This window comes from Pan paniscus, chromosome 12 (assembly GCF_029289425.2).
Source record: "Pan paniscus chromosome 12, NHGRI_mPanPan1-v2.0_pri, whole genome shotgun sequence".
NCBI lineage: Eukaryota > Metazoa > Chordata > Mammalia > Primates > Hominidae > Pan > Pan paniscus.
In genome coordinates this window covers 117,496,719-117,502,613 of record NC_073261.2, presented here as the reverse complement: position 1 = coordinate 117,502,613, position 5,895 = coordinate 117,496,719, and the positions used below count along the sequence as shown (strand labels likewise).

At 37.5% G+C, this 5,895-nt stretch overlaps 1 pseudogene; it reads right to left on the bottom strand.

The window, feature by feature from the left end:
* Positions 1 to 2,275: 2,275 nt before the first annotated feature.
* On the bottom strand, positions 2,276 to 5,356 carry LOC134728674 (high mobility group protein B1-like; annotated as a pseudogene).
* Positions 5,357 to 5,895: the final 539 nt, after the last annotated feature.

Here is a 5,895-nt window from a genome sequence, read left to right as displayed (position 1 = left end):
AAATGTAAGTTAAGAAATATGAGATCTACCTCATGTTTCTGATTTTCACAATATCAGTGCCAAACTCATACCATCTTCACTAACTCTAAATGTTGAATGTTTCCAAAGTGAAAAGCAAACAATTCTTATAACCTGCTGAGCAGGTTTTGCTGAAATAGTGAATTTCACTGTACTTAAGAAGAATTTGTTGGCCAGGTGTCGTGGCTCATGCCTGTAATCCCAGCACTTTGGGAGGCCAAGGTGGGTGGATTACTTGAGGTCAGGAGTTCAAGACCAACCTGGCCAACATGGTGAAACCCCATCTCTACTAAAAAAGAAAATACAAAAATTAGCCAGATGTGATGGCGCACGCCTGTAATCCCAGCTACTCAGGAGGCTGAGGCAGGAGAATGGCTTGAACCCAGGAGTCGGAGGTTGCAGTGAGCTGAGATCACGCCACTGCACTCCAGTCTGGGCAATAGAGTGAGATTCCATCTTAAAAAAAAAAAAAGAAGAAGAAGAAGAATTTGTTGCAACTTATATTAAAATAGCATAACAAATAACACCAAATAAATATCAGCAAGAGTAATGCCTACACATATTAAAGTATCCATTTAAACCATGTTCTAATTAAATAGAATGTCCACTAAGTCAATTTTATATATCATTACACATAACATGATATCAAAGAATATGACTTTATCTATTAGGCGTTTCCAAATACCTATTCCCAAATTAATATTTATGCACTTGTTAAGACTTACAGTTTACTTAGAAATAAAACAGAAACAAACACACATGCATTTTTATAATTTAAAATATTTCATGTTACACATGAGCAATGTTCAGATTTAAGTTTTAAGCCAAGTTTACTTTTTCCTAAGTTGTATTTATGCCAAGGCTTTCTTACAAAAATATATCTTATGTGTATAAATTGGACAAACTTACAGTAGTATTTCTAATGTTCAATTTGAGATGGGAAAACATAAACCTATTCTGAATAAAGATATTTGTCAAGGTTCGGGGTGTAAACATTTTGTCAGGCAAACAATTTAGTAAAAAAAAAATTGACCTTCATTTAAAAATATACGCAATCTCATAATAAGACCCTGGACTTCCAAGTTGAAATACAGCTTGCATTTCTAGCGAAGACATATGCTTTATTTAAAGGGATAGGGTGAGTTATAAATTCACCAACATGTTGAAAATGCGTTAGTTTTAAAAAAGCCAATACTGCTTCTGAAATGTAGGCAGTGGGTTATAATGTGTTCACAAATTTCAGAAAATATTGCTTCTCCCCTTTGATGATATTCCTGTAGTAAGTAAAATACAAGACTTTGACTCTGGTCAGTGGTCTCATTTGATGGCCGGGGTAATATATTTGATTTTATATATACAAACAAGCATTTCCTCCCCAGATGTCCTATTCACAGTGTCAAAAATTATAGTTCTATTTAGAAGTAATAGTGATAGAGCCAGATGAACCATCACTCCCTGTAGCTAACAAAGCAGAAATTCTGAACAATGTTTTCACCCATGGCTATTTTGATATCTGTAAGAGCTTCGGCACAAGCTAAAATTCTCATCAACCTTTAAAAAATGGCAATGAAAATAACAACAAGATCAATCATGGAAACTTCTCCACTATTCCTGATACACGTTCAATCAACTAATACAAAGCAAAGCTCAGTGATGCAGTAGAGAGAGACCAGGCCTCCAGAGTGATGCAGAATTATGCAGAAGAAGAAGATTCCTTCTGCGGTCATGACTATTCCAATTTACTATGAATGTCCCCATCTGGAGAACAAAACAAACCTGATTCAACCAGAATGGATAAGCAGAGTTAGCTTTCATGGTCCTATAATATTAGGTGACACAGCTTTGGTCTTTAAAATTTGCACAGGTGACAAAATAAAAATAAAATAAACTCAACAATATAACCAGATGGCTCATTCAGTTGCTGGAGAATAGTTTTAAATGCATGTAAAATTTATTAAAGTAAAATTTCTCTAAGTATTGATTATTATTCACTGATTCATTTATTCACAAAATATTTATTGAGTTCCTAAAATATCAGATACTGTGTTAATCACTGGAAATATCAGAGTGAACAAAAATGTCAGGTCTCCAAAGAGTGGAGTCTCTTTATGTTTACTGAGGAGATTATAGAAACATATGGAACAGCGTTTCTGTGAACTACAAACCTCATTTATCACATTTAACCACCACGCACATGCCACTTCCACTTCATTCTAATACGCACTCTGAAAGGTCTGACAATTGGGAAGCATGGTGCTCCAACACAATTTTTATTATCTAAAATGTTTCTAAAGATCATAAATAGAACATAAGGTACATTTTATTCCTACATCAGTGGGTTGAATCTTTTCAAAAACAGCTGAAATCTTTTAAAAATTTGATGTGATAGTACATTAAATAGGTGTAAAATCGTGGTCAAATTAAAAGAGAACTTACTTTAATCAATGAAAGAGAAGGACTCCTTTTATGTCCACTATTTTGTTTATTTTTTTCTTTTTCTTTTCTTTTCTTTTTTTTTTTTTTTTCCCCTTCCTCTGTTGCCCAGGCTGAAATGCAGTAGCACAATCATAGCTCACTGTAACTTCAAACTCCTGGGCTCAAGTGATCCTCCAGCCTCAGCCTCCTGAGTAGCCGGGACTACAGGTAGGCTCCACAGTGCCTGGCTAAGCTTTTAATTTTCTTTTTTGTAGAGACGGGGTCTCTTCCTGTTGCCCAGGCTGGTCTGAACTTCTGGCCTCAAGTTACCCTCCTGTCTGGGCCTCCCAAAGCACTGGGATTACAGGTGTGAACCACGACACCAATCCCCCATTATTTTCATATTTCAGTAACAAAATGTGTATTTGAACCAGACTTCTTCTTATAGCTTCAATGTGAAAACACAATTTTGACTACTCTCTCACTATATTTCTGCAATTTTTAGCCCTGAAGGGGAGGGAGAAAAAAGAATGAAACTCTATGGGCCTTTGTTCAAAACCATTAGTGGCAAAAATAAGGTAAGACATAAGAAATGAAGAATTATTAAATGAACTTTAAACTTCCAGGAACCCAGGGCACACTTAATTACCTTCACCAAGTATCTTGCAAATGTATTTCATGAGCCACAAGGGAAACGGGTGGAGTGTGGACAGACTGATATAAAACCAGCTTAACCGCTGAAAAAGACAACCCAAGCGTCTGGGGTCCCGGGTCTCAGCTTGTCTGTGCCTCTATCCAAAGTCATTATCACGACATCTATGGTACAGAAAAATTTCGTCAAATGAAATAAGGAAAGGATCTATGAATGGTTCAACAAATATGTGCAAAATGTCACTTCTAAGACTCTTGGACACCCCCCCAAAATTATTGTTTTTTTTTTTTTAACTTAGGAGCATTTGGAATGTCAACAAAATAGCTGCAACTTTTTTTTTTTTGCAATTATAGAGTGGTATTCAGAACAACAATGCTAACAGAACAACAATTATTTCCCATAAGCTGCATCAGAGACAACTGAAGATGAAAAAGCTACCATCCCTGTATATAACTAATTTGTTCTGTACACCAACAAGGACCTGCTTTACATTTGCCTGTCAATTTACAATCCCCATACTGTACCAGGCAAGGCTAGTGGCTATTGAAAATACCACCAAGACAGGGTTATTTAAAGACATATTTGGTAATGTAACTGTACAAAAAAAGACACTGTACAGTTTAAAAACAAATCTTACACAGCCTTATATTTCAGAGTTTTTTTCTTTAAAAGGAGTGAATTATGTACGGGGTGGTTAAATGCTTTATAGACAAGGAAAAACTGCACTAAAACCAACTTAGTCATCATCATCTTCTTCATCTTCCTCCTCCTCATCATCCTTTTCATCTTCCTCCTCTTCCTTCTTTGCTTTTTTCAGTCGTGATGACTCTTTTTTTTTTTTCCTGCTGCATCCAGTTTTCCTTTAGCTGGGTATGCAGCAATAAGCAATATCGTTTTTGTATTTTTCCTTCAGCTTTGCAGTCTTCTTTTTACAAGGTTGCCTTTCACCAGCAGCACTGTTATTCTACACCTCTCTGTTTCTTTACAACATCACCAAGGGACACACCAGGATGTTCTCCTTTAATGTTGGAGTCCAGAACAAGAAAAAGGCCGAAGGAGGCCTCTTGAATGCATTGGGATCCCTGAGCTTCTTTTTTATTTCTCCTTTGGGAGGGATGTAGGTTTCATTTCTGTTTCATTTCACAGGCCTGGTCTGCCTGTGCCATGTCCTCAGATTTTGCTTTCTCTTTAGCTGACGTGACCTTCCACTTCCCTGAGCACTTCTTAGAAGGCTCTGAGAAGCTGACGGAACCACCTGGGTGCTGCTTCTTGTGCTCCTCCTGGCCAGTTTGCACAAAGGATGCCTGTGATGACATTCTGCCTCTCGGCTTTTTAGGATCGCCTTTGCCCATAGTTAGTTATGTTTCCTTGGCAAGGCACAGCCTCGCCCCATGCCCATCCGGCTCTCGTGGGCTCCTGGCGCAGTCTCTATGAAACTCAATGTAGTGCCATGCTGTTGAATCTTTTTTAATAGCTGAAACCTGTTATCATATCAATTGACATATATACACACATTAAAAATCTCAAAATTGGCTGGGCGCAGTGGCTCAAGCCTGTAATCCTAGCATTTGGGAGGCCAAAGCAGGCAGATCACCTGAGGTCAGGAGTTTCAGACCAGCCTGGCCAACATGGTGAAACCCCATTTCTACTAAAAATATAAAAATTAGCTAGGTGTGGTGGTGCATGCCTATAATCCCAGCTACTCAGGAGGCTGAGGCAGGAGAATCACTTGAACCAGGGAGGTGGAGGTTGCAGTAAGCTGAGATGGTGCCATTGCACTCCAGCCTGGGCAACAGAGCTAGGCTCTGTCAAAAAAAAAAAAATCTCAAAATGGTTTCCTAACCCAAAATTGTTTACATTTTCATCTAGAACATTAAACTGCTGAAACATAACCACACAAATACTGAACCACTGATTTTAGAACAGGAAAAGCCACCTACTGCCCTCCAATTTAACAAACAGGAAAACTGAGGCACAGAGACTTATGTTAGTTTGCCAAGTTCACAGAGCAATTGAGTGGCAGAGCAAAGACTTTCAGCCAAATCTTGGTACCCAGAGCTTTCCAAACCCCATGCAGAGCACCTGCCCTGTGCCAGCATTCTACAAGGGACACGAGAGAGTTACAAAGAGCATGCGGAGGAATTCCTATGAAACCAAGAAGGCAAAATCCAGACTTCTACACCCCAAACAACCTGCGACAACCAACAACACAAGGCTGTACGTGATAATTAAACAAAAACAAAAACAAACAAAACAGTAAAGCGCTATGGGATTTAGAAAGGGGAGATGATTTAGGTTTGAGAATTAAACAGTTTCATGGGCTATATCTTAGAATGGTAGAACTTCTTAACTTTTGTTTGAAAATAATTTCAGCCTTAAAATAATTACGAAAATAAAAATAGTACAAGGAACATTTGTATACCCTTTATCCAGATTTGGATTCACCTGTTGTTAACATTTTACCTCATTTGCTTTATCATTGGTGCTTGCTCTTTATTTATTTCTTTTACACACACTTTAAAAAAATTATTTAAGGGTAAGTTACATACATTATGGCCCATTACCACTAAATACTTCAATGTATATTTTTTAAGGTTAGGATTTTTTCTTAAATAACCACAGTACAGTTATCAACTTCATAAATTATATTGATACATAATGCATTTCTCTAATCTATCAATCTATAATCCATTTTCCGATTTTTTCCCTTCATCTAGTAGCATTTTTTAAGGCGCTTTTCCCAGTACAGGATCCAGGTCAAATATTGCATTTGTTATTGAGGCTCTTTAGCCTCCTTGAAACCACAGCCT